At 40.2% G+C, this 13,432-nt stretch overlaps 1 protein-coding gene across 30 annotated transcripts in view; it reads left to right on the top strand.

The window, feature by feature from the left end:
* Nucleotides 1-13,432, top strand: part of CCDC7 (coiled-coil domain containing 7) — a 459,676-nt gene that overhangs the window by 127,774 nt on the left and 318,470 nt on the right. The window lies entirely within an intron of this gene.

Below are 13,432 nucleotides of genomic sequence, written 5' to 3'. Positions count from 1 at the left end.
TATTTCTTAGTGAGGTTTTTTGGATTTTCTCTCTTCTCATTTAATCTTGTTAATGGTCGATCAGTTTTATTTATCTTTCAAAGAACCAGCTTTTTGTTTCATTTATCTTTTGTATTGTTTTTGTTTCAATTTCATTTAGTTCTGCTCTGATCTTGGTTGTTTCCTTTCTTCTGCTGGGTTTGGGTTTGGTTTGTTCTTGTTTCTCTAGTTCCTTGAGATGTGACCTTAGAGTGTCAGTTTGTGCTTTTTCAGTGTTTTTGATGTACACTTTTAGGGCTATGAACTTTCCTCTTAGCACTGCCTTTGCTGTATCCCACAGGTTTTGGTAGGTTGTGTCGTTATTGTCATTCAGTTCGAAGAATTTTTAAATTTCCATCTTGATTTTGTTTTTGACCCAATGCTCATTCAGGAGCAGGTTATTTAATTTCCATGTATTTGCATGGTTTTGAAGGTTCCTTTTGGAGTTGATATCCAATTTTATTCCACTGTGGTCTGAGAGAGTGCTTGATATACTGTCAATTTTCTTAAATTTATTGAGGCTCATTTTATGGCCTATCATATGGTCTATCCTGGAGAAAGTTCCATGCGCTGTTGAATAGAATGTGTATTCTTTGGTTGTTGGATGAAATGTTCTGTATACATCTGTTAAGTCCATTTGTTCTAAGGTATAGTTTAAATCCACTGTTTCTTTGTTGACTTTCTGTCTTGATGGCCTGTCTTGTACTGTCAGTGGAGTACTTAAGTCCTCCACTATTATTGTGTTGCTGTCTATCTCATTTGTTAGGTCTATTAGTAATTGTTTTATAAATTTGGGACCTCCAGTGTTAGGTGCATATATGTTTAGGATTGTGATATTTTCCTGTTGGACAAGGCCTTTTATCATTACAAAATGTGCTTCTTTGTCTCCTTTGGCTGCTGTTGCTTTAAAGTTCGTTTGTCTGATGTAAGAATAGCTACCCCTGCTTGCTTTTGGTGTCCATTTGCATGAAATGCCTTTTTCCACCCCTTTACTTTAAGTTTATATGAGTCCTTATGTGTTAGCGAGTCTCCTGAAGGCATCAGATAGTTGGTTAGTGAGTTCTTATCCATTCTGCAGTTCTGTGTCTTTAAGTGGAGCATTTAGTCCAATGTTAGTAATGAAATGTGAGGTACTGTTGCATTCATCGTGCTCTTTGTTGCCTGTGTACTTTGGGTTTTTGTTTATTTGTTTTTTGCTTTTGCTTTTTAACTTGTATTTATGTATTATAGATCCTGTGTGAATTTATGCTTTAAAGAGGTTCTGTTTTGATGTGTTTCCAGGATTTGTTTCAAGATTCAGAGCTCATTTTAGCAGTTCTTGTAGTGGTGGCTTGGTAATGGTGAATTCTCTCACCATTTGTTTGTCTGAAAAAGACTGTATCTCTCCTTCATATATAATGCTTAGTTTCGCTAGATACAAAATTCTTGGCTGATGATTGTTTTGTTTAAGGAGGCTGAAGATCGGGCCCCAATCCCTTCTAGCTTGTAGAGTTTCTGCTGAGAAATCTGCTGTTAATCTGATAGGTTTTCCTTTATAGGTTACTTGGCGCTTCTGTCTCACAGCTCTTAAGATTCTTTCCTTCATCTTAACTTTGGATAACCTGATGACAATGTGCCTAGGTGAAGATCTTTTTGTGATGAATTTCCCAGGTGTTCCTTGTGCTTCTTGTATTTAGATGTCTATATCTTTAGCAAGGCTGGGGAAGTTTTCCTTGATGATTCCTCCAAATATTTTTTCTAAGATTTTAGAATTCTCTTCTTCCTCAGGAAAATCTTTTATTCTTAGGTTTGGTCATTTAACATAATCTCAGATTTCTTGGAGTCTTTATTTTTTTTATTCTTTTTTTTTGTCTTTGTCGAATTGGGTTAATTTGACGACTGTGTCTTTGAGCTCTGAATTTCTTTCTTCTACTTGTTCAGTTCTATTGCTGAGACTTTCCAGAGCATTTCATATTTCTAAAAGTGTGTCCAGAGTTTCCTGAATTGTTGATTGTTTTTTTCTTTAAGCTTTCTATTTTCTTGAGTATTTCTCCCTTCACTTGTTGTATCATTTTTTGGATTTCCTTGCATTGAGCTTCACCTTTCTCTGGTGCCTCCCTTAATAACTAACCTCCGGAATTCTTTTTCAGGTAAAGCTGGGATTTCTTCTTGGTTTGGGTCCATTGCTGATGAAGTATTATGATTTTTGCAGAGAATGTTAAAGAGCCTTGTTTTGTCATATTTCCAGGGTTGGTTTTCTGGTTCCTTCTCATTTGGATAGGCTCTGTCTTAGGGAAGGTCTAGGGCTGAAGGCTGTTGTTCAAATTCTTTTGTCCCGTGGGGTGTTCCCTTGATGTGGTACTCTCCCCCTTTTCCTATGGATGTGGCTTCCTGTGAGCCAAACTACAGTGATTGTTGTCTCTCTTCTGGGTCTAGCTACCCAGTGAGTCTACCTGGCTCTGGGCTGGTATTGGGGGTTGTCTGCACAGAGTCCTGTGATATGGTCGTTTAACGCTCTATTTTTGTGCTGGTTGGCCTCCTGCTGAGAGGTGGCACTTTCCAGAGAGCATCAGCTGTGGTAGTATGGAGAGGAACGGGCAGTGGGTGTGGCCCTAGAACTCCCAAGATTATGTGCCCTTTGTCTTCCCCTACCAGGGTGGGTAGGGAAGGACCATAAGGTGGGGGCAGGGCTAGGTGTGGCTGAGGTCAGACTCCTTGGCTGAGTCTTGCTGTGGCTGCTGTGGGGAATGGGGTGAGATTCCCAGGTCACTGGAGTTGTGTACCTAGGAGGGTTATGGCTGCCTCTGCTGAGTCATGCAGGTTGTCAGAGTTGTCCGGCCAAGTGGGCAGTCACAGGGCTCACCCAGCTCCCATCCAAAATGAAGGGCCCGTGTTGCTCCCAACCTCCCCCGCAATAGCCCCAAGTCTGTTTCCAGACGGTGGGCGAGTTGGGCTTGAAAACTTGCTCCAAGCTACCCGCCTTCACAGCTGCGAAAGAAAAGGGCTTGGTTCTTCCCAGACCTATGGAGTCTGCACACCAGATTTGTGCCCTCCCCTGAGTTCTGGCCAGGAGGTTTCTTGCCCTGTTCAAATTGTTACAAAGTTCAGCTAGAACTCCTTTTCCCTGTGGAGTTTTACCCCCTGGTCCTCTGTCTGTCCTCCCAATGGATCCCTGTATTTCCAGGCAGGAATGGCCTGCTTCAGGACCCAGTGAGCTCCCAGGGCTTTTCTGCTGCTGCTTCTACTCTTACATTTCACTTGGCTCTCTAAGTGGACTCAGCTCCAAGTAAGGTTGGAAACTTTTCCAATGAACAGACCTTCTGTTTTTCCAGTGGAGAGTGTGTTTTCGGGAAAGGAGGGTCTCCCTTTCCTGCTTCTGCAGTTGGGGCACTCACAGTATTTGGGGTGTCTCCCAGGTCCTGCAGGAGCTGTCTGCTTCCTTCAGAGGGTGTGTGGGTCTTTTTAAGTTTTTTTTAAATGTACAATAAATGATTGTTGACTGTAGTTGCCCTGTTGTGCTATCAAATACTAGATCTTACTCATTCTATCTAATTGTATGTTTGTACTGATTAACCATTGCCACTGCACTCCACTCCTACTACTATTTGCAGCCTCTGATAACCATCATTCTGCGCTCTATCTCCATGAGTTTAATTGTTTTGATTTTTAGCTCCCACAAATAAGTGAGAACATGTGAAGTTTGTCTTTCTGTGCCTGGCTTATTTCACTTAACGTAGTGACCTCCGGTTGCAAATGACAGGATCTCATTCTTTTTGTATGGCTGAATAGTACTCCATTATGTTTGTGTACTACATTTTCTTTATTCATTTGTCTGTTGATGGACACTTACATTGCTTCTAAATCTTAGTTATTTTTGAATTGTGGTGCAATAAACATGGGAGTGCAGATATCTTTTTAATATACTGATTTCCTTTTTTTGTACATACCTAACAGTAAGATTACTGGATTATATGTTAGTTCTATCTTTAATTTTTTTTTTTTTTGAGACGGAGTGTTGCTGTGTGGCCAGGCTGGAGTGCAATGGTGCGATCTCGGCTCACTGCAACCTCTGCCTCCTGGGTTCAAGTGATTCTCCTGCCTCAGCTTCCTGAGTAGCTGGGACTACAGGCGGGCGCCACCACACCCAGCTAATTTTTGTATTTTTAGTAGAGGCGGGGTTTCACCATGTTGGCCAGGATGGTCTCGATCTCTTGACCTCGTGATCTGCCTGCCTTGGCCTCCCAAAGTGCTGGGATTACAGGTGTGAGCCATTGTGCTTGGCCTATTTTTAACTTTTTAAGGAGAGGACACATTCTGTAAGGAAGTCATAAGGCCAGTCCATATTCATAGGTAAGAGTAGCATGCATATATAGGGTGGGAGAAAATTGTTGGTAGCCATTTATGGAAATAATCCAGTACAATATTCAATTTTTGTAAGTATTCTAATGACATAAAATAATGCACATTTTCTACTGCTAGGTATACCAATTAGCTTTTCCTAAAGAACAAATTATTCCAAAACGTAGTAACTTAAAACAGTAGAATCATTATTTCTCATAGTTGCTGGGCAGCTCAGCTTAGTTTGGATGTGCAAGATAAGTTTTATTCCTATGTCTGACATTCCAACTGGGACATCTGGGACAGGTGGGACTTCTTTCTAGTCTCTTATCTTCCAGGATGATAGCTCTGGGTAGTTTAAAGAAGGATGCCTAGTAGCAAGAGATTAAAACAAAGCTGAAAGATCTCTGGAGGCCTCAGCTCACATCACTCATGGTGTCATTTGTGTTGTATTCTCTTGGCCCAAACAAGAATTAGGCCAACTGAGTTTCAAGAAGTGAGGAAATAGATTGTACCTTTTAATGGGAGCTACTGTGAAGAATTTATGGCCATTTGTAGTCTACCACAGTGGGGTATATATTTTCTCTCTCTCTGTGTATAAAATTCAATTAAGTCTAGATTTGTTTCATTATTTTAATTTTCTATCATCTTTATTCGTTAGAATATAGACTAGGCTGCTATAAAAAGAGACGCCATGTAATTCAATGGCTTAAACAAGGTAGAATATCATTTTTATCTTATGTAAAGTTTGAGTTGATGGTTCCAGCAAGTACAGTAGTTTGATGTTGTCTGGTACCTAGACTCCTTACTTCTTGCTCTTGTTTCTCATTGAAACATAGAAATTTTTATCATATCTCAAATTTTTTATCTATATCAAGGGAGTTTTCTTATTTCTTTCGTCATCATTTAACTTTCTTCTTCCTTTTATCCCGCTGAGACTCGTATTTGAATATTATGATTTCTACATTGACTGTTTTAAGTCTTCTATCTTTTTCATCATGGCTTCTATGTGTATGTTTGTTCTGTGGTATGAGATATGTCTTCCATTTAATTTACAAGATTTCTAAACTTATTCTCAAAAGTAAGCAACCTTTCTCCTTTTCACTTCCTCTTGAACTTTTAAGTTAAAAAAGTCATGTTTGCTTTCTTTAAAAATCTCAGGAGATCCTAATTTAGGGTTCTAATTCCATCATTCAGAGAACACTATCAGGGTCTTAATGTTTTCTTTCTAATTATTTTCTGTTTATCCCTCTAGCTCTGCTTTAGTAGGGGCTACATCTTTGGATTGTTCAACTTCCTCTCTGAAGTCACTTATTCCCATCCCATGGTTTATTGCATTTCTGTGCCTGTTTGTGGACGTGTTTCCTCAGCAGCTCATTGGTCATGTATTGAAATCGCTTGTGCAGTTGTTGTAAGGTTTACTTTTGTTCCCATTATCACGTGCTTTTGTTTTATAGATGCTGTGTTCTCTCAAATTTCAGTGAGAATAAAATGTAGATTTAGGGATTTCTTTTGTTTCTTAAAATAACTTTGTTACAGAAAAGGGGCATTTACTCTGTAAAGATATTTTTTCTATTTTTGCTTGGCTTTCATTTTTTTCTGCTGAGAAGCTATTATTAAAATCATCATTTCCTTTTGTATAATATGTCCTTTTTCTTTGGCCACTTTTATTGCTTTTTTTTTCCTTTTATTTGGTTTTCAGCAGTTTGGCTTTGTTTTATGTGGGCATGATTTTCTTTGTAAATATCAACTTGGGCAGCGCTGAACATGTTGAGTATGTTAATTTCACCAAGTTTGGGACATTTTCAATGTATTATTATTTTAAAAATATTTTGTCTACCACTTCCTCTCTCTCTTTTCCTTATGGGATACAATTATATATTAGACATACGATTTTATCCCACAGTTGCCTCAGTATCTGTTAGTTAAAAAAAATCTTTGTTGTTTGTATTTAGATTGGGTATTTTGTATCGATATATTTTCAAGTGGTTTGACTTTTTCCACTGTCATCAGATCCGATCTGTTCTTATGCTCATACATTAAATTTTTAAATTCAGATATTATGATTTTCAGTTCCAGAATTTCCATTTGACTATTTTTTTTTTAAAGAGACATTGTCTTATTTTTATTACCCAGGCTGGAGTACAGTGGCAGGATCATAGCTCACTGCAGCCTTGAGCTCCTGGGCTCAAATGATCCTCCTGCCTCAGCTTCCCAAGGAGCTAGGATTATAAGTGTGTACCACCATGGATGGCTAATTCAAAATGTGTTTTATAGACATAGTGTCTTGCTATGTTGCCCAGGCTGGTCTTGAATTCCTGGCCTCAAGCAATCCTCCCACCTTGGCCTCCTGAAATGCTGGGATTATAGGTGTGGGCATGCATTTTTTATAGTTTATATTTCTCTGCTAAGATTTCCATAATTTTATTTATTATGAGCATATTTTCCTTTATGCTGGACATTTTTATTATGCTTGCTTTAAACATCTGTATGTGAATTTTAAAATCTGGATTGTCTTGCTTGGGATCACTTTTTGCTCATTGTCTTTTATCTTAAGAATTAGTTTCACTTTTCTGTTTCTTCAAATGTCAAGTATTTCTAAATTATATCCTGGCTATTATGAATATCATATTCTTGAAACCCTAGATTGTGTTATATTCTTCTGATGATTATTATTTTTTTCTTTAATATATAATTAACACTATTTGATTTAAAATGTAAATTCTATGTTTAGGTAGCAGCTCACATTGCATTTTAGTTTTTTTAGCTTTTGCTAGGCTGCTTAGTCTTCTTTATGCGTATGTAGTTCAGGGGTCAGGTGGAGATTTGGGTAGAGTTTATACAAAGAATCTGGGGCTCCCTATCTTATCTTCTTTTCTTTGTGTAATTTCCCTCTAACCTTTCCAGTGGCTTGAATTGTCCTGAACTCTGTCCTCTGGTGGCTTTTAAATCAGCTACTAGGCACCTTGAATGGCTCAGATAGGGATTGCCCTCAAACTAAAAGCCACAAAAATGAGAATCTTCCCTAGAGTTCTTCCCTTCCTCCAAATGTCACCTTCTGTCAAGAATCTACCTATGAGGGAGCAGCCAAGATGGCCGAATAGGAACAGCTCCGGTCTACAGCTCCCAGCGTGAGTGATGCAGAAGACGGGTGATTTCTGCATTTCCATCTGAGGTACCGGGTTCATCTCACTAGGGAGTGCCAGACAGTGGGCGCAGGACAGTGAGTGCAGCGCACCACGTGCGAGCCGAAGCAGGGCAAGGCGTTGCCTCGCTCGGGAAGTGCAAGGGGTCAGGGAGTTCCCTTTCATAGTCAAAGAAAGGGGTGACAGACGGCACCTGGAAAATCAGGTCACTCCTGCCCTAATACTGTGCTTTTCCAACTGGCTTAAAAAACGGCGCACCAGGAGATTATATCCCGCACCTGGCTCGGAGGGTCCTACGCCCACGGAGTCTCGCTGATTGCTAGCACAGCAGTCTGAGATCAAACTGCAAGGTGGCAGCGAGGCTGGGGGAGGGGCGCCCGCCATTGCCCAGGCTTGCTTAGGTAAACAAAGCAGCCAGGAAGCTCGAACTGGGTGGAGCCCACCACAGCTCAAGGAGGCCTGCCTGCCTGCCTCTGTAGGCTCCACCTCTGGGGGCAGGGCACAGACAAACAAAAAGACAGCAGTAACCTCTGCAGACTTAAATGTCCCTGTCTGACAGCTTTGAAGAGAGCAGTGGTTCTCCCAGCACGCAGCTGGAGATCTGAGAACGGGTAGACTGCCTCCTCAAGTGGATGCCTGACCCCTGACCCCAGAGCAGCCTAAATGGGAGGCAGCCCCCAGTAGGGGCAGACTGACACCTCACACGGCCGGGTACTCCTCTGAGACAAAACTTCCAGAGGAACGATCAGACAGCAGCATTCGCGGTTCACGAAAATCCGCTGTTCTGCAGCCACTGCTGCTGTTATCCAGGCAAACAGGGTCTGGAGTGGACCTCTAGCAAACTCCAACAGACCTGCAGCTGAGGGTCCTGTCTGTTAGAAGCAAAACTAACAAACAGAAAGGACATCCACACCAAAAACCCATCTGTACGTCACCATCATCAAAGACCAAAAGTAGATAAAACCACAAAGATGGGGAAAAAACAGAGCAGAAAAACTGGAAACTCTAAAAAGCAGAGCGCCTCTCCTCCTCCAAAGGAACACAGTTCCTCACCAGCAACGGAAGAAAGCTGGACGGAGAATGACTTTGACGAGTTGAGAGAAGAAGGCTTCAGAAGATCAAACTACTCCGAGCTACAGGAGGAAATTCAAACCAAAGGCGAGGAAGTTGAAAACTTTGAAAAAAATTTAGACGAATGTATAACTAGAATAACCAATACAGAGAAGTGCTTAAAGGAGCTGATGGAGCTGAAAACCAAGGCTCGAGAACTACGTGAAGAATGCAGAAGCCTCAGGAGCCGATGTGATCAACTGGAAGAAAGGGTATCAGTGATGGAAGATGAAATGAATGAAATGAAGCAAGAAGGGAAGTTTAGAGAAAAAAGAATAAAAAGAAATGAACAAAGCCTCCAAGAAATATGGGACTATGTGAAAAGACCAAATCTACGTCTGATTGGTGTACCTGAAGATGACGGGGAGAATGGAACCAAGTTGGAAAACTCTCTGCAAGATATTATCCAGGAGAACTTCCCCAATCTAGCAAGGCAGGCCAACATTCAGATTCAGGAAATACAGAGAACACCAAAAAGATACTCCTCGAGAACAGCAACTCTAAGACACATAATTGTCAGATTCACCAAAGTTGAAATGAAGGAAAAAATGTTAAGGGCAGCGAGAGAGAAAGTTCGGGTTACCCACAAAGGGAAGCCCATCAGACTAACAGCGGATCTCTCAGCAGAAACTCTACAAGCCAGAAGAGACTGGGGGCCAATATTCAACATTCTTAAAGAAAAAAATTTTCAACCCAGAATTTCATATCCAGCCAAACTAAGCTTCATAAGTGAAGGAGAAATAAAATCCTTTACAGACAAGCAAATGCTGAGAGATTTTGTCACCACCAGGCCTGCCCTAAAAGAGCTCCTGAAGGAAGCACTAAACATGGAAAGGAACAACCGGTACCAGCCACTGCAAAATCATGCCAAATTGTAAAGACCATAGAGGCTAGAAAGAAACTGCATCAACTAACGAGCAAAATAACCAGCTAACATGATAATGACAGGATCAAATTCACACATAACAGTATTAACTTTAAATGTAAATGGACTAAATGCTCCAATTAAAAGACACAGACTGGCAAAGTGGATAAAGAGTCAAGACCCATCAGTGTGCTGTATTCAGGAGAACCATCTCACGTGCAGAGACACACATAGGCTCAAAATAAAAGGATGGAGGAAGATCTACCAAGCAAATGGAAAACAAAACAAAAAAAAAGGCAGGGGTTGCAATCCTAGTCTCTGATAAAACAGACTTTAAACCAACAAAGATCAAAAGAGACAAGGCCATTACATAATGGTAAAGGGATCAATTCAACAAGAAGAGCTAACTATCCTAAATATATATGCACCCAATACAGGAACACCCAGTTTCATAAAGCAAGTCTGGAGTGACCTACAAAGAGACTTAGACTCCCACACAATAATAATGGGAGACTTTAACACCCCACTGTCAACATTAGACAGATCAACCAGACAGAAAGTTAACAAGGATATCCAGGAATTGAACTCAGCTCTGCACCAAGTGGACCTAATAGACATCTACAGAACTCTCCACCCCAAATCAACAGAATATACACTTTTTTCAACACCGCACCACACTTATTCGAAAATTGACCACATAGTTGGAAGTAAAGCACTCCTCAGCAAATGTAAAAGAACAGAAATTATAACAAACTGTCTCTCAGACCACAGTGCAATCAAACTAGAACTCTGGATTAACAAACTCACTCAAAACCGCTCAACTACATGGAAACTGAACAACCTGCTCCTGAATGACTACTGGGTACATAACAAAATGAAGGCAGAAATAAAGATGTTCTTTGAAACCAATAAGAACAAAGACACAACATACCAGAATCTCTGGGACACATTCAAAGCAGTGTGTAGAGGGAAATTTATAGCACTAAATGCCCACAAGAGAAAGCAGGAAAGATCTAAAATGGACACCCTAACATCACAATTAAAAGAACTAGAAAAGCAAGAGCAAACACATTGAAAAGCTAGCAGAAGGCTAGAAATAACTAAAATCAGAGCAGAACTGAAGGAAATAGAGACACAAAAAACCCTTCAAAATATTAATGAATCCAGGAGCTGGTTTTTTGAAAGGATCAACAAAATTGATAGACCACTAGCAAGACTAATAAAGAAGAAAAGACAGAAGAATCAAATAGACGCAATAAAAAATGATAAACGGGATATCACCACCGATCCCACAGAAATACAAACTACTATCAGAGAATACTACAAACACCTCTATGCAAATAAACTAGAAAATCTAGAAGAAATGGATAAGTTCCTCGACACATACCCCCTCCCAAGACTAAACCAGGAAGAAGTTGAATCTCTGAATAGACCAATAACAGGCTCTGAAATTGTGGCAATAATCAATAGCTTACCAACCAAAAAGAGTCCAGGACCAGATGGATTCACAGCCGAATTCTACCAGAGGTACAAGGAGGAATTGGTACCATTCCTTCTGAAACTATTCCAATCAATAGAAAAAGAGGGAATGCTCCCTAACTCATTTTATGAGGCCAGCATCATCCTGATACCAAAGCCGGGAAGAGACACAACCAAAAAAGAGAATTTTAGACCAATATCCTTGATGAACATTGATGCAAAAATCCTCAATAAAATACTGGCAAACCGAATCCAGCAGCACATCAAAAAGCTTATCCACCAAGATCAAGTGGGCTTCATCCCTGGGATGCAAGGCTGGTTCAATATATGCAAATCAATAAACGTAATCCAGCATATAAACAGAACCAAAGACAAAAACCACATGATTATCTCAATAGATGCAGGAAAGGCCTTTGACAAAATTCAACAATGCTTCATGCTAAAATCTCTCAATAAATTAGGTATTGATGGGACGTATCTCAAAATAATAAGAGCTATCTATGACAAACCCACAGCCAATATCATACTGAATGGGCAAAAACTGGAAGCATTCCCTTTGAAAACTGGCACAAGACAGGGATGCCCTCTCTCACCACTCCTGTTCAACATAGTGTTGGAAGTTCTGGCCAGGGCAATTAGGCAGGAGAAGGAAATAAAGGGTATTCAATTAGGAAAAGAGGAAGTCAAATTGTCCCTGTTTGCAGATGACATGATTGTCATCTGGGCTAGAAAACCCCATTGTCTTAGCCCAAAATCTCCTTAAGCTGATAAGCAACTTCAGCAAAGTCTCAGGATACAAAATCAAGATACAGAAATCATATGCATTCTTATACACCAATAGCAGACAGAGAGGCAAATCATGAGTGAACTCCCATTCACAATTGCTTCAAAGAGAATAAAATACCTAGGAATCCAACTTACAAGGGACATGAAGGACCTCTTCAAGGAGAACTGCAAACCACTGCTCATTGAAATAAAAGAGGATACAAACAAATGGAAGAACATTCCATTCTCATGGGTAGGAAGAATCAATATCATGAAAATGGCCATACTGCCCAAGGTAATTTATAGATTCAATGCCATCCCCATCCAGCTACCAGTGACTTTCTTCACAGAATTGGAAAAAACTACTTTAAAGTTCATATGGAACCAAAAAAGAGCCCACATTGCCAAGTCAATCCTAAGCCAAAAGAACAAAGCTGGAGGCATCACGCTACCTGACTTCAAACTATACTACGAGGCTACAGTAACCAAAACAGCATGGTACTGGTACCAAAACAGAGATATAGATCAATGGAACAGAACAGAGCCCTGAGAAATAACGCCGCATATCTACAACTATCTGATCTTTGACAAACCTGAGAAAAATAAGCAATGGGGAAAGGATTCCCTATTTAATAAATGGTGCTGGGAAAACTGGCTAGCCATATGCAGAAAGCTGAAACTGGATCCCTTCCTTACACCTTATACAAAAATTAATTCAAGATGGATTAAAGACTTAAACATTAGACCTAAAACCATAAAAACCCTAGAAGAAAACCTAGGCATTACCATTCAGGACATAGGTATGGGCACGGACTTCATGTCTAAAACACCAAAAGCAATGGCAACAAAAGCCAAAATTGACAAATGGGATCTAATTAAACTAAAGAGCTTCTGCACAGCAAAAGAAACTACCATCAGAGTGAACAGGCAACCTACAAAATGGGAGAAAATTTTCACAACCTACTTATCTGACAAAGGGCTAATATCCAGAATCTACAATGAACTCAAACAAATTTACAAGGAAAAAACAAACAACCCCATCAAAAAGTGGGCGAAGGACATGAGCCGACACTTCTCAAAAGAAGACATTTATGCAGCCAAAAAACACATGAAAAAATGCTCACCATCACTGGCCACCAGAGAAATGCAAGTCAAAACCACAATGAGATACCATCTCACACCAGTTAGAATGGCAATCATTAAAAAGTCAGGAAACAACAGGTGCTGGAGAGGATGTGGAGAAATAGGAACACTTTTACACTGTTGGTGGGACTCTAAACTGGTTCAACCATTGTGGAAGTCAGTGTGGCGATTCCTCAGGGATCTAGAACTAGAAATACCATTTGACCCAGCCATCCCATTACTGGGTATATATCCAAAGGACTATAAATCATACTGCTATAAAGACACATGCACACGTATGTTTATTATGGCACTATTCCGAATAGCAAAGACTTGGAACCAACCCAAATGTCCAACAACGATAGACTGGATTAAGAAAATGTGGCACATATACACCATGGAATACTATGCAGTCATAAAAAATGATGAGTTCATGTCCTTTGTAGGGACATGGATGAAATTGGAAATCATCATTCTCAGTAAACTATCACAAGAACAAAAAACCAAGCACCGCATATTCTCACTCATAGGTGGGAATTGAACAATGAGAACACATGGACACAGGAAGGGGAACATCACACTCTGGGGACTGTTGTGGGGTGGGGGGAGG

The sequence above is a fragment of the Gorilla gorilla genome, chromosome 8 (assembly GCF_029281585.2).
Source record: "Gorilla gorilla gorilla isolate KB3781 chromosome 8, NHGRI_mGorGor1-v2.1_pri, whole genome shotgun sequence".
In the NCBI taxonomy this organism is placed as follows: domain Eukaryota; kingdom Metazoa; phylum Chordata; class Mammalia; order Primates; family Hominidae; genus Gorilla; species Gorilla gorilla.
The sequence above is the reverse complement of the archived record's forward strand: the minus strand, read 5'-3'. Positions and strand labels throughout refer to the sequence as shown.